The following is an 18,385-nucleotide window of genomic DNA, read 5'->3' as shown; positions in this document are numbered from 1 at the left end:
TATTTTGATTCATGATTCTGTTAATTCTTTTCCTCGTCAGGCATTAATCATATGTTCTGTGACCCGCTGAGCTGCACAATTTAAGACACCAGTCACATCGGTTGAAGAAACTTAAAAATCGGCCGCTTTTAAACAATAAAGTGCGTAGGCAACAGTAGTTACATGATATAATTTTCATAATATGGCCTGTCAATGCGGGCCACATGCACGTGATTTTTGAAGTTGGGTTTATCGATGATAATCCATGTTGGGCCATCCATACGATCATATTCGATAATAAATTTATTTCTAAATAAATACCTTTTATCATCAGCTAAACGATCAATAATCATCCCCTCGTGTTGGTCATTCATTGTAGCACCAATGAAATTACCGTCGTGATCGATCCGGAATGTTGTCTAAACATGTATTGCATCGTCCTTCTTCAAATTCTCTTTGTTCATTCTAAGTTCGTCTAATTGTCAATCAAATTGTGTGTGTGTGTGTGGAGGGGGGGGGTTGCTTTTGTTTCGTCTATTGTACAAAATCAAACCTGGTTGGTTTAATCGTAGATAATCTTGCAAACTTCTCTCTTTGCTTCTAACGATTTTAGTCTGATCTCGCAAATTTTCAAAGTCAATTTTTGAATTATCAAGGTCTCGTCTACCACCGATTAAAATAATATTATTGCAATTGTTTTACTTCAGGCCACCTACCCATTTTATAATTAAGGCAAGTTTTTTTCTAACTGAACATGATCCTGGAATATTATACAATAATGTCACGAGACCAAAACTCTTGTATGTGGCTTACGATTGGATCGCCAACCCCATGTAGAAAAAAATATTGAAATGATTATTGTAAATCTCATTTAGCGAGTGTCCGGCGAGGACGTTTAGGGCCAAAAACCATACATGAAATGCGGGATGGGGTGATGGGAGTGTCTGAACTTGTGTTAAATGTGGGAGGAAAATATACAGCGCTAGAATGATACTATGATAAACGATGCGAAGTTTGGGGGTGGGGGCACACTTAAAGACATTAAAGAGTATCTCGATAGAAAATCCATGATTAGAAACCAATCGTGATAATATTTTCAGTAACATGAAATTATTAGTTCAAAAGTAAGTAATGTACCGTTATTTGTTTACCACCGAACTTACAAAGTCCGGACCTCGTCGTGATTTATACTGCGCTGAAAATAACATGGAATTGCCCCTGTGACGTATTTAAGTTAATTGACCTGATCCCACTATAACTAATTGTCCATTTATATTTTCATTAATTTAATTAATAAGTGGATATTTATCAAAACGCTAAACTACACTTTTAATTTGGTGTTCATCGGTCTCTAGCATAGTCAGACAGCCCGATTTTAATTGTGTAAACCACTTGTAACAGACGCTGGTGTTATTGATTGTAAACGGTGTGTATTCACGCATAAATGACATATCAATCGATCGAGAGTGGCTGATAAATTTTCATTTTAGTTGATTTTTTTTTATTTATCCTTTTCTTATGTCAAGAGTAATCAGTGCCAGTATTTTTCCATGGTGCTTTTCGTGGTATTTAAAATCGGTCTGTCAAGAGTAACAAGTGTCATTAATTGTCCATTTAGCTTAAAATGATGCATTTAAAATTGGTCTGTCAAGAGTAATCAGTGCCAATATTTTTTCTATTGAGCTTAGAATGGTTGAGTAATCAGTGCCTGTATTTTTCCATGGTGCTTTTCGTGGTATTTAAAATTGATCTGTCACTAGTGATCAGTGCCAATATTTTTCTATTGAGCTTAGAATGGTGTCCATGCACAAATTAACATCGATCCGTACATATCATGTTGATGTACTGGGCGTTATTGTTGTTGTTGTTGTTGTTGTTGTTGTTGTGTGTGTGTGTGTGTGTGTTCAGTTTTATAAAATAGTTGGTCCAGTGAATTTCAAAACGCCACCGGAATTTTGTCAACCAGGCTTACATTGAAGGCTTTGGCAATTAAGAAAAAAAAAAGTTTTCCATGGCCCGGATAATAAACTGGAGAGTGGTTTCGTCGCCCCAGAGGGAAAAGGTCTGTTCACGATACAATACTTCGATTGGATTTTGGCGATTAGGAAATCATCATTCTCCAAGGCCCGGATTGCCCCCCCCCCCCCCTCCCAAGAAAGGTCGGCTGACCCACTCCAGTTCTTCTTGGTGATGATCCGGAAGTGATATATGTGTTCCATTGCACATTGCTTTGTTTAAAGCCCATCCTCTCAAAGAAATACCGGTCAACCTATAACAAGAATTACAACCGTGAAGTCATCTTTGAAGGTATTTTAAATTAATATTTGATTTTTATTGATTGGCGCACAGTGGGAAGCTCATCATGATTATCGCTATCTTGATAAAATGACGTAACGATATACAATTAAAAAGCTGAGGTGAAAGTATAAGGGATGCATTTGACACGGGTGATATGATTGAGTGTAGTAAAAGATGTGATCATATAAATATTGTAATACCTAACTCAACAAACCAAAATACTTAGCACTATTAAGAACTACATTTCTTTTTCAATAGTAATACTAATAATGATAATGTAAAAACATGAAACAAAGTCAGAAAAACATAAGGCAGTTAATGGTATTGTAAATGAAATTTTGCATGCACATTGTCCAATTAATGTGTGAAGGTTACTTGATGATTAAACGTTGAGATGTGATATGATGTTTGAACTACGAGACTTGTTCATATTTGATCATGTCATTTTTATCTGTCACTGGAAACATCTACCACGTGTGAATTACTTCTTCCGTTCCTGAACGTATGCCACCAACCCACCATTACTTAGATTACCATCGGCATCTCTCATAAATGTGTACGCTGTGTTTTATACTAAATGTGAGTATAAAACCTTGCTCTGGTCCTTGTAATGTCATGCTGCTGTCATGAGTATTAATGAACTCGTCAAGGAATTCATTTAAAGACATCAACAGTTCTACAAGCCCCGGGACATCAACATTAAGTGGAAAGAAGTTCGCATAATAGCAGTTATTGTGCCATATTCATTTTCATGTTGGACCATGTGTGTGTCGTGCTGGAATTTCACATGAATGGTTTAGGAAATGAATTATCTTACCTTCCATGAGTTTGGAATATCAAAGCCAGAAATATAGTGTTAGTCCATAAATTAGTGACTTCAACCATCCGGTTGGAGTATTGGTACCGAAACAGCGGAGATGCATGATAGTTATGGAATCAATGTGCCCAGGCATGAATCACATTTCTCTTGTCAGACTTTTGTTGAACAATAAGTTAGAACTAATGTTACTGTTCATTATTGTAAGTTCTTGGTTATGTAGAAATTATTTTACTTTAACGTGCGAAACAGTATGCATTTGATAGGGATTACTTCTAACCGTATCAAGACTCGCTGCATCAGCAGTACGTTGTACTCTCGCTCGATTCGCATCGAAATACACTTGTCCGTTTCGTTCAGTTCTACTTAATCATAGGTATGAATATATAAATAAGATAAAAGTAAAAACGCACACCACGGACATTGAGAAGACAACTTAATTCTGTCTAAATTTTGTGTCCAGAGGGACTTTTTAATGCCTTTTGAACAGTTGAATCGGTTACCGCCATGGCTAACCCTGCGAAGGAAAAACATTGATTGGGTAACTAAGGTCTTGTGACGTGAATAGGAGTCTATAAATACGAGTGCAGACAGTGCACTGGCAGATAGCTGCCAGAGCGGCAAAGTATGAAAATCGAAATAGAAAAGAATTTCGGCCATGTATTCTAAAACCATCACTTATATATTTTACACAACCGATATTAACTCTGGCACTTTAAAATCCCAAAACTGAATCAAATTGTTATGAAAAGTTTTAATTAGATTTATTACATGATTGCTATTGAATTTAAATGCTTTATAATTATTATATAATTCTTCACAAAGCCGCTGCTGTCTCCCATCACACTGCTCAAGTACACTAGTACTAACATTATTTTTTTTATTCGAGAGCACGCTACCATGTCAGAATGTATCACAGTCAATCCAATATTTATCTGTTAATATACACAGGAATTTAATAATAGAATTAATTTCACGATAATATGGTGTATTATAACTTTGTCTTTTGGCATTTAGACAATTAAGTCTGATAGTGTTGTGACAAACACTGTGTTTATTCAAAGTCACTATGCCATATTGAGAAGCATGTTCTATCTCACCTTTATTATTAATAAAATGCATTTTTAACCTTGAACTCCCGTCTTTTCGTTATATAACACACGGGGGGTTACAATATCTGGACAAATCAGCGGTCAATCAATAAATTTGTGTGTGTGTGTGTGTGTGTGTGTGTGATTTGGATTTTTAACGATGCTTTTAACAACTTTTCAGTCATATCGCTACGATGTCTGCAGTGTGACAGTTTATAGTGATGTCTACCATTCTGACATAATGCCGCAGAAATGTATCATGATGTCCCATCCAGTCACACTATGACTATCCTGACACCAGGCCAACCAGTCATAACACTAACTCTTAATGCTGAGCGCCAATCGAGGCAGCTGTTAGTACCATTTTTGTAAGTCTTTGGCATGTTTCGGCTCGGGGATTGAACCCATGAACTCCAACATCCGAGGCGGACGCTCTAACCACTAGGCCACCGCTCTGGTAAAGCAATACATCAGTTAAGTAATATGTTTTCTTGAGATACAGTATATATTCAATTCGTAGCCAACTCTATGATATATTTCAATTGAGCATATCGTCTAACTGAGACATATCTGTACTGGACAAAGATAGTTATTTTTTAAACCAAGAGCGATTAGTATCAAAAGAAGGGTTGGGGGTGGGGGGGGGGGGGCGGGAGAAGGGTGGCTGGAAGTTGGAGGTTGGAGGTTGGTTGGAACTAGAGATGGAGGCAGATGTAGACATGGGGATTATAGTTCACTTCATCTTGATATAAAACGTGAACCCTTCCACTTTTCTAAAACATATTATTTCAACAACCGTATAAATTGTAACAAAAACCGTGACATCACGAGAATTCGGTTAATTTTGATCAGTTTACTGAAAGTAAGTTTCAGTTGGACGTATAGGTTTTAGCAGACAATAGTAAATGCCGAAATTCTATTTACATATCGTCCATTTTTTGGAACTCGTTGCGAGCAATTTTCTACAAAGTATTATGGGTACGACTGTTATTATATTTATTTTTGTGTGCAAAACTTGTCTTGGCAACAGTACAGTAGTAAAGTATAACATTACACCAATTTTACCACAGTTCCTTGGAAGTAATTACGCACAATGTCTGCAAAAATGGTGAGTTCTGTGTCTAGCACCTTCTGTTATAAATTAGAGTTCTAAATTAACATCACTGTAATGCTCGATATAACCATCTTTCTTGCTGTCGAGGTTTGCAGTTATCATTTTAATTTGATGAAGTATTTTATTCAGAAAAGGGTATCCTTTAGAACAAAGGGCAAATGAGAGACCTGATAGCATTGAGTAGAGATGATATCTAAATAAACACGAGGTATTTGAAATAATGCCAATAATTCTGTATCATAGACAAGTCAATACATTGTTAGTGTGTGCCAAACATATCAGGTTTTATCTTCGCTACGGTCCCCATGCAGAGCGGCAATATATAATTCCGTCCCAAACATAAAAGTCGTGCCAGACTTTGACATAATGACATGACGTCATTATTGTAATTTTGGTTAAATATTTCGGGAAATAAAAGTTAATGAAAACAGTGCAGTAGGAGTCAAAGAAATTAAAATCGTGGAACTAGCAAATATTTTATTAGGTGTAATGTAATTTGAACATGTTTGATAATTTGATCTGTAAGGGCCTCTACGCTAGGAACGAATCGTATAATTTTTTTTTAAATGTTAGCTTATCGATTTTGTTGTTGTTGGTAAGGACGTATACATATACTTCGATCGGTTTACATACTCTAGTCACGGATACTGCCGAAGTTGTCCATAGCATATGGGGAATAGTTTTACATGTACATTTAACTTAAATATTTCGCTAACTGTTAAATCGCTTTTATTGCATAAATCATCCAACACATTTATTTAGAGGTAAGTGATATGGGAGGGTCTCAGGTCCATAGCTGTTGTTAATTTCCCCAAGCTCTATAATATTCCCCAAATCGACTCAAAGGAGCAATCATACTATCATCACATTATTCCGCATATCGTCGTTTTTGTACCTAAAATTATTGACCTCAAGCCAGCCTCACGTAGGTGTTGTTCGATAGTTCGATAAAGAGGTTTTGTTACACCAGTAGTTAATGGGGTCACTTTAGCATCAATGGGACTTTAACATGGAAATGTCACCTGGAGGTCAATGGGAATTGATCCTTGGGTGGCGTCATGGGGTTTGTAGGGTCAAAACATTTTATAGGGTGAATTGTATTTGTAGGGATGAAGGATTTATAGGGACAAACATAGACTTACAAAAAGAAACAAATACACATCCAAACACACAGAAAAGAGGACAGAAATGTTCGAAAGAAAGACTCACACATAGAATAGAGACTCGAAAAAGAAAAGTCTATTTTATGAGTTCAAAATATTTGTTCAAGTATATACATGGGCTGTCTGGCCTGTGCTTTGGTCTAAGCACTATGTATTTAATACGAATCATACCTATTTACGAGTCATTTAGTTCTTGGTTCTAGTAAACTACTGTTTAAAATTAAACTTCACGCTTTTCTAAAATCACTTCATATCCAACGTATTTACATTAACGGTTCATTTATAAGAAAAATCTAAAACAAAACAAGTAACAACCATTCAAATAGGACAAAGTTCATGTTTCTATATCCGTCACACACGTTGTTTAAGATCTGGTCATCTACCATATGTGTCCCAGCGTAGTTGTTTCCCATCACGTATTCCCTTTCATTCGTAATCTGCTGTTATGTCCGTCGTGATAGGTACACTTATCGCTAAGCAGATCAAGTGCAGTCATCGTCTTCTTCCCTTGGAGGTACAACGTATGCCATATAAATGGCCACTTCTCTATCGGTGGTCAAATTTTTCTCTCATCCTCTGCACGCCTTCTATAGCCCTCAAGAGTTAGGCTGAAGTTAGTTCTGCAGATGTACTAAACCTGAGGCATAGAGGCGAGTTCTAACTGTTGTGATACATAGATAGGCTCAAACAAGTTCAATCATTGACTTGGCATTGACATTTGAGTTCCTCCAGTGAGTCAAGTAGGTCCGTAATAAACCCTACTACTTCCTCGGCTGGAACGTCAGACGTGAAATCTTTAAATTTCACCGTGAAGGTATAGGTTGTCGTTCTACATTTTCACGAGGTCGTTGCCTGAGTCATTTGGATGCTAAAATACTCATTTAGGTCTATTGAATCATTTCTCTTCTTGGTCGCACTTTGCTGTGACGGCATTGTAATGAAAGAGGTCAGTGATGTTTGTTCCTTCTCTTTTTTCATCTGCGTAGAGTGATTCCAGTTCTTCATCGTAATTGACCAGGATCAAGTCTTCGCGAAGAACGTTCACGTGTTTCATGTACATGGTTTTGACATGAATCATCGGGAAGTTACATGAAGGTTCTGTCAAATACTCCGTCTTGGGTAAACGGGGTCGTTGTGCCATTTTGCCCCACAATGAATTCAACATCACTTTGGCAAACGATCGCCTTCCTTCGTTTTTCTCCACGTGATTTAAAGCTGTGCCTTCCTGCGCCCAATATTTATCTTTGAATTTGTTTGGTCTTCACGAGTGTGGCAGCAGGAAAGATAGCTGCTGGCTTCTTGTTTCAGTTTAAAAAGGCATTCATGTAGTCTGCGCAAATGTCTTTCTGAGTCTCGTCGCCCTTGTGGTATATGTCTTCGGAAAGTGGTAGATTTCGTACACTTTTAACAGTTGGTATCCCAAGTCCAGAGCTTTGACTGACCCACGTTCCTGTCAAGGTTTGAACGCTGATGACAGCCAGGGTGTTTTAGGGCATGAAACGTTGGCGATACACTAACTAACACGCTTTAGCAATGGTGCAGGCTTCTTTCAAAGGATCGATCCCTCCGTATCCCATGATCAGTTCTCGAAATTGTCCAGAGCAACGTCGTAAAATGTCCATGTCGGAACGACAAACTTTAACATTTCTTCCTGAAAGTCAAAGGGGTCTGAGACGTCAGCCTGGTACAAAGCGTAGAAAGCTTCTCGTTGTTTGGTACGCATGGTGTAGGGTCGTAGTTGTGAGCCTCAGACAAATGGGGTAGAAAGACGTGTTGATTGGCTTCGGTATTGAAAAATTGCGGAAATAACCTTTGACCATTTCTGTCATTCCAAACATTAGGCATTCGACTCAAAGACATAGCTAAGTAGCTCATCGAATCTTTAAACTGTACTTGACCCACTTGCATGAAAATGATTCTGGCTCCGTTCAAAGTGACTTTAGGATGTTTCGTACTTTGATCCGTATTTTATCTGAGAAGAAACTGTCCATCGTATCCCGAGAAATTGTGAGCCATCACCGTGGCATGGCGATGAAAATCTCCATAACGTTCGATATCCTCTTGTCTCCACGTCTCGTCGGTGGGGTCTAAGCGCCAGGAAGTTTGCTGCAATGAGGGCAATGACTAAAGATAGGATATTGGATGCACTTCTCGCACGCTCGATCAGCCATGCAGAAATTAGGAATTTGGATACCGATCTCTTGCATGCATTCGAAATCGATAAAGATGAAATTGCCTTTCTTCTGGTCATATTCTTTTTAATGTTTGGAAAGGTAATTTTGAATGTATCATTCATGTTCTAAGTCCACGATTTGGCGACAAATGTGACATCGTTTCTTTCCTGAACATACGTGTGCCTTGGCATTATTACTACGTATGACTTGTCCACAAGAAGGGCATAATCTCAGGAGTTGATAAGCACTTTACTGCTGTGAACCTTGTGTTTTTAAAAGCTGTTGGTAACAGGTAGGGCTGACAAAAGTGCACTAACAAGCAATGCACTCGTTGTTTTCCTTCGTCCAGACAAGGCTTAGAGGCAAGACATCCTGAGCATTTCGATCCACAATGATTGTGTTGCTATCAATTGTTATAGCCATGGTCAGATTTCTCACAATAATATAAGTATCCCAGGATTCCACTGATACTGGTAATGGTATAGAAATGTTCATTGTGATGATAGACATGAATGCATTTCCGTCCTTGAAATGTTTGCCTCGAAACAACAGAGGTCCACTCACTTCTTGAGGGTGCACGTTCAATGTCTAGCGTGGAGCTAGGACGTCTTGCAATTTTTGCATTTCAGGAATGCCACAGGGTGTGTCTTTGGACAGGCCAGCTTGTTTAAACAGGAGTTCTGCTTCTCTTTGTTGTTTGGCTCGGTCCGATTATTGATTAGTTTTCCAGGCTCTTTTCCATTCTACCGTGTCGTTCTTGTCGGCATACGTTCCTCCTATGACGATGACACGGGCTAAACACATCTGGTCTTGAGGTTTTTTAATTTGGACCAACGCATGAGACAGAGCAAGCAAGTTGTGAAGTTTAGTGGATGTATATAAACAACAACTGTCAAGCTCCTGTGTTCCACTTCTGTTGGTGATAACTTGTAATACTTCACATTTTCTAAAGTGGAAATCTTTACAAGCCGTACAAAAGTTATATGACTTTGGCTTTTGACATTTGCACAGACTCTTCACTTTATAAGTGTCAGGAGAAAATTGTATATCCAAATGTTACCTTTTTCCAAACGCTCGCAAACTTGCAACGTGACTAGAAATGTGTATTTCTTTATTTGTGGACATCACACAGACAAGTCCAAGCATATATAGCTGGAATATCGGCTCATTTTTTCAGAAATATAAAAGCTTTTATGTGTATTTTTCCTCTTCCACTCTTTATTAGTGTTAGGTATGCACGTGTAATTTTGAAAAAAATTAATATCGAATTCAGGTTCCTCTCTGTTGTTTCTTTCCTTTTTTCAAGTTGATGGTGCATGGCAGATTACATTCGCATACCATCTCAAAGTGAGAATCATTACTACACATGTCATAGCCTTTGTTAAATTCGGTTTTGTTGGTTACTCATCGTTAATCTTTAATTCTTTTTATGTATTTTTTGTTGTTATAGAAGATGTAAGATTTTTTTATTGTTGTAACGGTATTTATGTTGTTGCAAAAGAAAATATCCAGAGCAAAGTGCTAAAATTTGTTCAGTTTTCTTATTTCGAGCATTACAAAAGGTACCAGATTTGTCTTGCAAGGGGATTGAAACTATAAGTCACGTGAACGTGAAGGAAAACACCCCTTTGTTACTAAAGTTTGCTGTCTTTGCATTTATTCTAATCATGCTTGGCTTTTATCTTTGTATTTTAGAGATCATATTTCTTCGGATGTAAATGCATGCATCAATTGGACAGATAGCTTGGGTTATCATCCTTGAGGTTCACTGTACTTTAGTTTATTTACTTCATCCTAACCCCAAATTCACTAGTTTGAAAAAAAAACTAATAATCAATACTACATCATTTCTCTCTCTCGACCTATGCGAATGTGTGTACGTCAACATGTCCAAATGAGAAAATATTTTGTTTTGGTCTGTTTCTAAACGCGAGCAATAATGGTACAGTTAAGTATTTGATGTGGCAAGAAGAAATGTTACGGTACACAACTCAGGATTGTAAGTTCACACTCCTGTAAGTCTGCACTGCAATAGCAAAAACGCAAGAGCCTAGACAAAACAATGCGTCAGTCGTTAGAAGAAATTGTATTGGCTACACCTATTTTCTACCACCTTAGCTTCGAATCTCTTTTATTCGCGCTTCGCACAAGGACAAGATCAGACATGTTTTTCTGCCCCTGACCACTACACTACTTGTCATGAATTCAGAACCAAACAAACGTGTCACTCATTGTAATAAACTTCATTGGCTAACGATATTTTCAACCGCCTTAGCTTCAAATCCTTTTTAGTTGTTATTCGCACCGCGAGAAGATCAGACGTGATTTACTTGTACATGACCACTAGCCACTTTATAAACGATAAAACTAATGTACATTCGTTCCATGGGCGACTCGTAGAAATAAGTATGGCATGTTTGGATGTATTATTCTGTGAAAACTTTATATCGACGTTTTTGACTGAATGATTTTAGCAACCTATGTCTCCAGCTCACTCTTGTGATATTTTACAATAGTGGGTTTTTCCAATCAGAGTAATTATTTCAATGATATGCGTGGTTTTGAAATTTAGTAAGGAAAATATACAAGCGTAAGATTCGCGGTATTTTTAAAAGTAGAAATAACATTCTCTCTATTTCTCTCCGTCATATTAATTTTGATTGAAATCTAATTGCATATGTTGCTGTTTGAAGATACCTCTCCAAAATTGGGATCAGTAGTCATAATAAGTACCTGAACTGTTTCGTTTGTCGTGTAATTGTTTTTTCAAAAACTTACACCCTAAAAACTGTAGAACGATTTTATTTCTTCCATCAGGAAATCGTTGGATGAAATAAAATCTTGAGTTGACTTGAGCTTGTACAACTCGGCTATCTTAGCTTGCCCCTATTTTGGCACAGCAATGTGTCACTGAAATCATTTCTAACATTAGATCTATCGTTTTTCAGAAAGTCAACAAACCCACGGCTTTTTCAAGAATGGTGCGAGTGAAATTACAATGCATTACCCTGACTATGGTTAACTCTGAACTATAAAACCAAAACATGCGTTCAGAAAATAAGTAACAATGCTCGACCTATTTTCTCTCCTATTATCTCTCAGTTTAGACTGTGGATAGAACAAGGCGAGTTTCGGTGCTGCTTTTTTCCCTGCCCTTAGATTTGTGAAAATTTTGCAACATTGTTTTAGCGTGTGCTGCAAAACACAGGACATCTCATAAATTTGGGATATGTTAAGCAAATGTTATGCAGTCATTCGACAATAAATATCTTACTACCTTTTTCATGAAATTGATGAATCAATGAAAACAATGAACATTTTTCACATAGAATGTATGGTTGTATTCATTATCTTTGTCTTGTAATACTGCAAGAAAATAACAGAACCAAAAATGGTGTCCTAGGTTTGTATTTTGGTTTTTTTTACCATTCTTTCTTTTTGTAATGGTACATAATCTGTGTGCACGCCTCTTGAGATGATTCCATACATTTATTGGACTTGTCTCGCAGGAATATAACAATGTAGTCGTTATATTTACGCAATAAAATGCAGTGTAAAGTCTGCATGTTTTCTTCGCATTCATATATTCTTTTGCGTTTACAAGGACATTAATAGACTTCTACTGCCTGTATTTTTCGGCCAACGTCGTGTAGAATTCAATTCAGCCATCATTATTGTTTTATCCTCACTAACCATGGGATAAAGCTTAATAATTGTATTATGACTACTTTATGCCGCCCCTATAAGTTCTTAATATACACGTGTTAGGGAATGTGAAGAGTACTGTAAACGCCATAAAACCCATTTATGTGGTATATTATGGAAATGGTCTTAGAGATGTAGTTCGTGGATTATTTACACGATGATCAAAGATTCTTTCCGGTCTGGCTTCGCGTATTGCACCAATCATTTGGCAAGTTGCAATGCAAATCGTTGAAAATATTTAAAAAAAACCAAGCGGCCAATCGGTTAAGAAAGTTAGTGTTAGAGGCGGTTCAATCGTTTCGAGATCGACTACGACGATTAGTGACTCGAGCATCGTGGTTAGTACTTTGTGCAGATCCATTACCATTAATAGCAACAACGCCAACGTAAAATAATCACTTAAGCCGCTCAACAACGTCGGCCTGATTATTGCAAATGAGGAAATGCGAAACGGATTACTGTTGTGGACTAAGCCGAATAAGCCTGAACGGAGGAAATGCGAAACGGATTACTGTTGTGGACTAAGCCGAGTAAGCCTGAACGTAAGAGGCGTATTAGACGAAACCGGAAATGTATTAAAAAGAATGATAAAAGTTACTAACGAACCAGACCCTACGTTTGACATGGATACGCCTGTATTAATAGATCGAAGTGTCTGCAATTTCCAGTATTATTCGTACCCGGTAAATACCCTGGTGAACAAATATTAGTACTACAAGTACCTGACATATCCCGGCATTTTTTTCTGTGTGGTGCCTTTTCAGAAATGAAGAGAAAACATGTGCAAGACAACTTCACCGATATCAATTACGCCCTCTGTAGCAAGGTTGAATTCGTCAACAATGATATTTCAGCGTTGTTCAGGAGCGCAATATATCTCATGGATGGAAAGGAAATCGAAGCCATTATAAACGGTGTTGACATTGTCAGAGAAATTATCGGACTAGCCGGATACAGCGATGATTACGTGAGATCCGTTGGTCCGTATATGATGTTTCGAAAGGAGGATTGACCGGGCCATGTAGATCCTATCTAGCATATCATACGTCAAACTGACCAGCGTGATTTCGTGGCCCACAACACCCTGGCATATCCAAGGCTGGGTTCCATCGATAATAATTATTATATTGGATTTGCAAATCGTAGAGGACATCTTCATGGACCCTCATCTTTTTTCGTGTAAGATTCCTCTCAGTCATATATTAGGGTTTTACAGAGATGTCCGCGATGTTATTTTCAAAGCCGACCGTTCCGGTAGCCTAGTGATTAGAGAGTTCGCCTCGGATGCGGAAGGTCGCTCGATGTGAACCCCGGCCGAGTCATACCAAAGACTTACAAAAATGGTACTAACAGCTGCCTCGCTAGGCGCTCAGCATTAAGAGGTTAGTGTTAGAACTGGTCAGCCTGGTGTCAGGATAATGTAACTGAGTGGGACATCATGCTACATGATAGTGCTGGACACCACTATAAAGTGTCACACTGCAGACACTGTCGCGATATTTGGCATGGTGATGATGTTATTAATGTTATCAATGATGGCAAAATTGTGTTGACAAGATTAATATTATGGATGCCTGTACTAACCTCTTCGAAAGCAGTATAAACGAGTTTGTTAGTATTTATGGACGTACCTCAGCACTATCATATCACATGTTTACCTTAGGCTCCCGTGAAGCCAACAATCAACAGTTTTCATGACAAATAACTACCCAGCGAGGAATTAATTAACCAGGACATTCGTTCCTGACTCTTCAGACTATACCTTTCGTGAATGGTGAACAGATCACTAGTAAAACTATGTTTGACCAGTTAGGAGTTTATGCAGTTTCTTTGCAGTTAAACGGTCATCGGAAACCCACTGAAATAAAGTTTGCCTGACTTGACCATCAATTATGTCGCACTTGCTTCTCATAAACTTTGGTCGTACATGTATCGGCATACAAAGATTGACACGGTCAGCAGATTTTCCGTTACGACTTTTGTACACTCTACCCGATTTATTACTTTTCATACGAACACATGGACCTGAATAATGCAATCTGTGATTGACACGCACTTTAATGTATGTGCAAATGGACCATTTCCGTCGGTGGTTACAGATGCATTGTTGTGATTTTCTCGATAAATGCTGTTCTTGGAAGGCACATGTGACCGTATGAGACCTATTGACCCGCCTGTTGAAAACAATTAAAGAATTCTCAAACTAGTAATTTAACCTGTAACGTTTGCAAATAATAATGTCCAATCACGAAATTAGTTTGGCCATAGCCCATAGCAGCTTCTGAAAATAAGTTACGCAATATGAAACGATTGCGAGTTCACGTGAAGGCTTTCAACACAGTTAACTGGACATGATTCCTTAATGGTGAACCCAAAGACTTTGCGGCCATCTCAGCATTGTTTGCTGCGGATTCTCCGGTTTCAAAAGTGGATGCGCATGGGGCAAACGGAACAGCCACTGAGATCACTTTGATCAAAAAGCTATTGTATGCCATACAGCGTTTCCCTAACAAATACAAGAGGGAAATGACCCCCGATTACCAGAGACGACCCGCAGAATACGATCAGAATAATGTATTTGACTACTCGAGACAATATCACATAGCCTTTGGTCATAACTTCGTCGTTGAAAAAAGCGAAGCTTCTCAGGCGTCCATTAATAATTTTAGTTCAGTAACTATGACCACGTCAATCAAGCATTTCCGATATTTTTTTATGCGTGATGAACTAGGAGCCATGATTACCAGCAAGTGGAAAACAGGTAATTTCCATCTTTATTTGATAAGAAGACGAGAAGTTGTCGATTATTTAACCCGAGACTGGGGACGACAACCACTGTTTTATTCGACTCTTCAATTGAAGACTTGGGTGGACAGGCCACTATGTAGATATTTTTATGTTAAAGCGCTATGCTCACTTGAGCGCTCACCAACACCACATACACCATGATTTAATACTATAACATAGAAATTACGCCTAATTAGTATACTAAATTATTGTTTGTATCTGCGGTTCATCTTTGCCACCAAACTGGATTTGGATAAATTTACCAGGAGCGGATATTACGAATGTTTTTACATTGTTTTCTCTTTGATTTCACTTTATTACAGATTTTAAGTGAAAATGTATCACTGATCTAGAGAGAGACCGTCCCGGCGGACTAAGTGGTTAAAGTGTCCGAATCAGATGCGGAGATCACGAGTTTGAACGCCGGCCAAGTTATACCAAAGACTTATAAAAATGGTAAAAGCATCTACCTCACTTGGCGCTCAGCATTAAGAGGTTAGTGTTAGGACTGGTCGGCCTGGTGTCAGGATAATGTGACTGTGTGGGACATGATGCTATTTGTATGCATTATGATTTCTTAGTGCTAGACACCACTATAAACTGCCACACTGCAGACATCGTAGCGATACGACTGAAACAATAATAAAGCTACCTTAAAAATGTAAATCACACACAAACAAACAGACACACACACAAACACACACTCACACACGTCAGCTGGGTTGTAGCTAACGTTGACCAGGAGAGCTTGTGATTTTTGAAGGTTGAATTGGAAAACGTTGAACATTCTAGGTTTTTGCTGTTGCAAAAAATCTGGCAAAAATCAGTGAAATAGGTGGAATTAAAGACTCTGGCATGTCGATTGCGTTTATCAAAGACTCATTCGGCACAAATACCAAATCGAAAATTAAAAAGCGTGACGATGAAAGGAACTGATACCTAAATATGAACGGAAATTGAATTTAACTCCTGCAAGAACTCATCGATGATGATGATACTGCGACAAAATAATACATGGATATAAAACTCAAGTGTTATCAAGGTCGTAGTTGGCAAGGCTCCATTTATTAAGGAATATGTAATCCTTTAGAACTTATTTGGTTGCAGGTTTGTCTAAGATTAATAAGTATTCTTCGGGATTACATTATTAATCGAAGAACTATGCGGCTAAAGTAGAAAAATAATCAAATCGGAAATCATTAAGAGAACCGAGCTACTTATACAAGCGCGTGTCTGTGGTCAAATATGCTATCTGCGGAATCGCCGCAGTACATCTACCGTTGGCGTTGGTGCGGCGGAAAACACGCCTACGACAGGTATTACAGAAACACCAATCGGAATTATTGTTGTAGCTATATAAATAATACCCTTATGAGTGACAGAGCCGATGCAATAAGTTCGATACGATTACATTCACGAATACGAGTTTATGCGGAACTTATCACGGCTGCAATAATAAATTTTTAAAAAATTGTGTTCACTTGAAGCAGGATGTGGCCTATTTCATCTACCACTGTATGTATGCAAATTATGTGATGTGGTCTCGATTTTGGAATACATTTTGAAATTTTAGTGTTGTAATCAAATTTAAATATTCTTTTCATCTTAACTTCTGAGACGGATTTTACATATGGCCTAGATCTTGAGGATTGCTCTATCTTTAAATGACAGTTTTACACTGTGCATGGCTCACGTGAGGGAGATAATTTTGCCCTTCTATATATATTTAATGCATATACGGTAATATTATTGTATCGAGTGGCCTGTTCTACTCATTGCACTGAATGACCAAACCAGCACATAATTCTTGTCGATCTCAAATTTCGTTTCCACTCTCACACCGACGTACGGTCTACGAGTTTACGATATGCGTTCTACCAATAATTAAAATGAACTCCGATGTGCAAAGGTAATCTGGGCAGTTTGTGTTTGTGTTTAACTATGTTATCATTTTGGTTCTACTATAAATGGGTAACTACGGTAAATCATTTCAGTTCAATATATCTTATCAATAGATGTTGACCTCGAGTTGAAATTAACGTCTTTTATATCATAGACCACCACCCACCCCCGCCAAATATTTGGATATTGAATGTAGGTATTTAGCGTCTCTTCAGCGGCATAAATCCAATCGTTCGTTAACGACGTAGTCTCTATATATGGTAAAAATATATTAACTGAGTGACTGGCGAATACTGCACATTATGACGTTTGCTTCTTGGAATTGGCTTCAAAAACCAAATCCCCGTAATGAAACAAATAATACTAAAATTTAAAAAAAGCTATAAATGGAGCCTTAAATGCAAATAGCTCATATCCTATGCTTTATGTCATTATTATTTCATTTCAGATCACCAGGGTGACAAGGAAATGGATTCTTATAGTATCACTAGAGAACGCTAGATTTTTTACATAAAGGTATTTTGGGGCTTTTGTATTTCCTAAAATGAAAGAGTACTACCTTATTGAACTGTTTTCTTTTTACATTGTTTGGAAAGGTATACCGTACTAGTAGGAATGGTGTATCAGGCACGTACTGTGTAAATAAAATGGTGTGCCCGACAATGGTCGACTGTTTTTGGCACCTTGCTGTAGCGACAATTTATTCTATAAATGCGTAGAAAACAGCCGTTTTGAAGCCAAATGCATATTATAACGGAAAACAAAATATAATTTGCTTAAAATAGATCGATCTTATTTTCTCCATTCACATCCTTTTTCATTCAGACATGATTTTTATAGATACATCGGACACTTTATAAGATCCAGATTAGATTGATGACAATATTCATTATTGATGTTTGCACCTAACAGATGGGGCGACACTTCAAGGAGCGCTGTTGTTATTGGTTGTGTGAGCAAAAAGTAATTTGTGTTTGTAACGGTCCTTGTTTACTGTTGGTTCGTTCTTAACTCAGAACTTAAAATTTTCATCGAATTGTAACTTTGAAAGAATAAAAGTATGTTTCATATGGTTTAAATTTATATTTCTGGTTTAAATTTATATTTCACACATTATTGCCCGGACGCATCCTCTCTCGTACCAATTCTATTCATGTTACTATATAAGGCATTTTGTGTAACTGCCAGGTTCTCCATCAATTCGTAACTTAGCGGTCAGTCCTACGGATCATACTCCAACGTCACTGCAAATCACTGATCAGCAAGCGCCTATGGTATCTGCTGATTCACCCTCCGATTAAATTCCATCGAAAATGATCTATTCCAAAAAGCGAAAGTGATTGCATGTTTTCACT

The 18,385-nt window shown here is 37.8% G+C and overlaps 1 long non-coding RNA gene across 2 annotated transcripts in view; it reads left to right on the top strand.

Annotated features, from left to right (window-relative positions):
- Window positions 1-18,100, top strand: part of LOC149788572 (uncharacterized) — a 78,623-nt gene extending 60,523 nt beyond the window's left edge. For both annotated transcript variants that reach the window (XR_016424170.1, XR_016424169.1), the window contains exon 3: window positions 17,479-18,100. This is a non-coding gene — a long non-coding RNA (uncharacterized LOC149788572). The remainder of the gene's footprint in view (window positions 1-17,478) is intronic.
- The last annotated feature ends 285 nt before the right edge of the window (window positions 18,101-18,385 follow it).

Source organism: Sinohyriopsis cumingii, chromosome 11 (assembly GCF_028554795.1).
Source record: "Sinohyriopsis cumingii isolate HCF-2022 chromosome 11, ASM2855479v2, whole genome shotgun sequence".
Taxonomy (NCBI): Eukaryota; Metazoa; Mollusca; class Bivalvia; order Unionida; family Unionidae; genus Sinohyriopsis; species Sinohyriopsis cumingii.
Note: the sequence above shows the minus strand (reverse complement) of the source record. Positions and strands in the feature narration are given on the sequence as shown.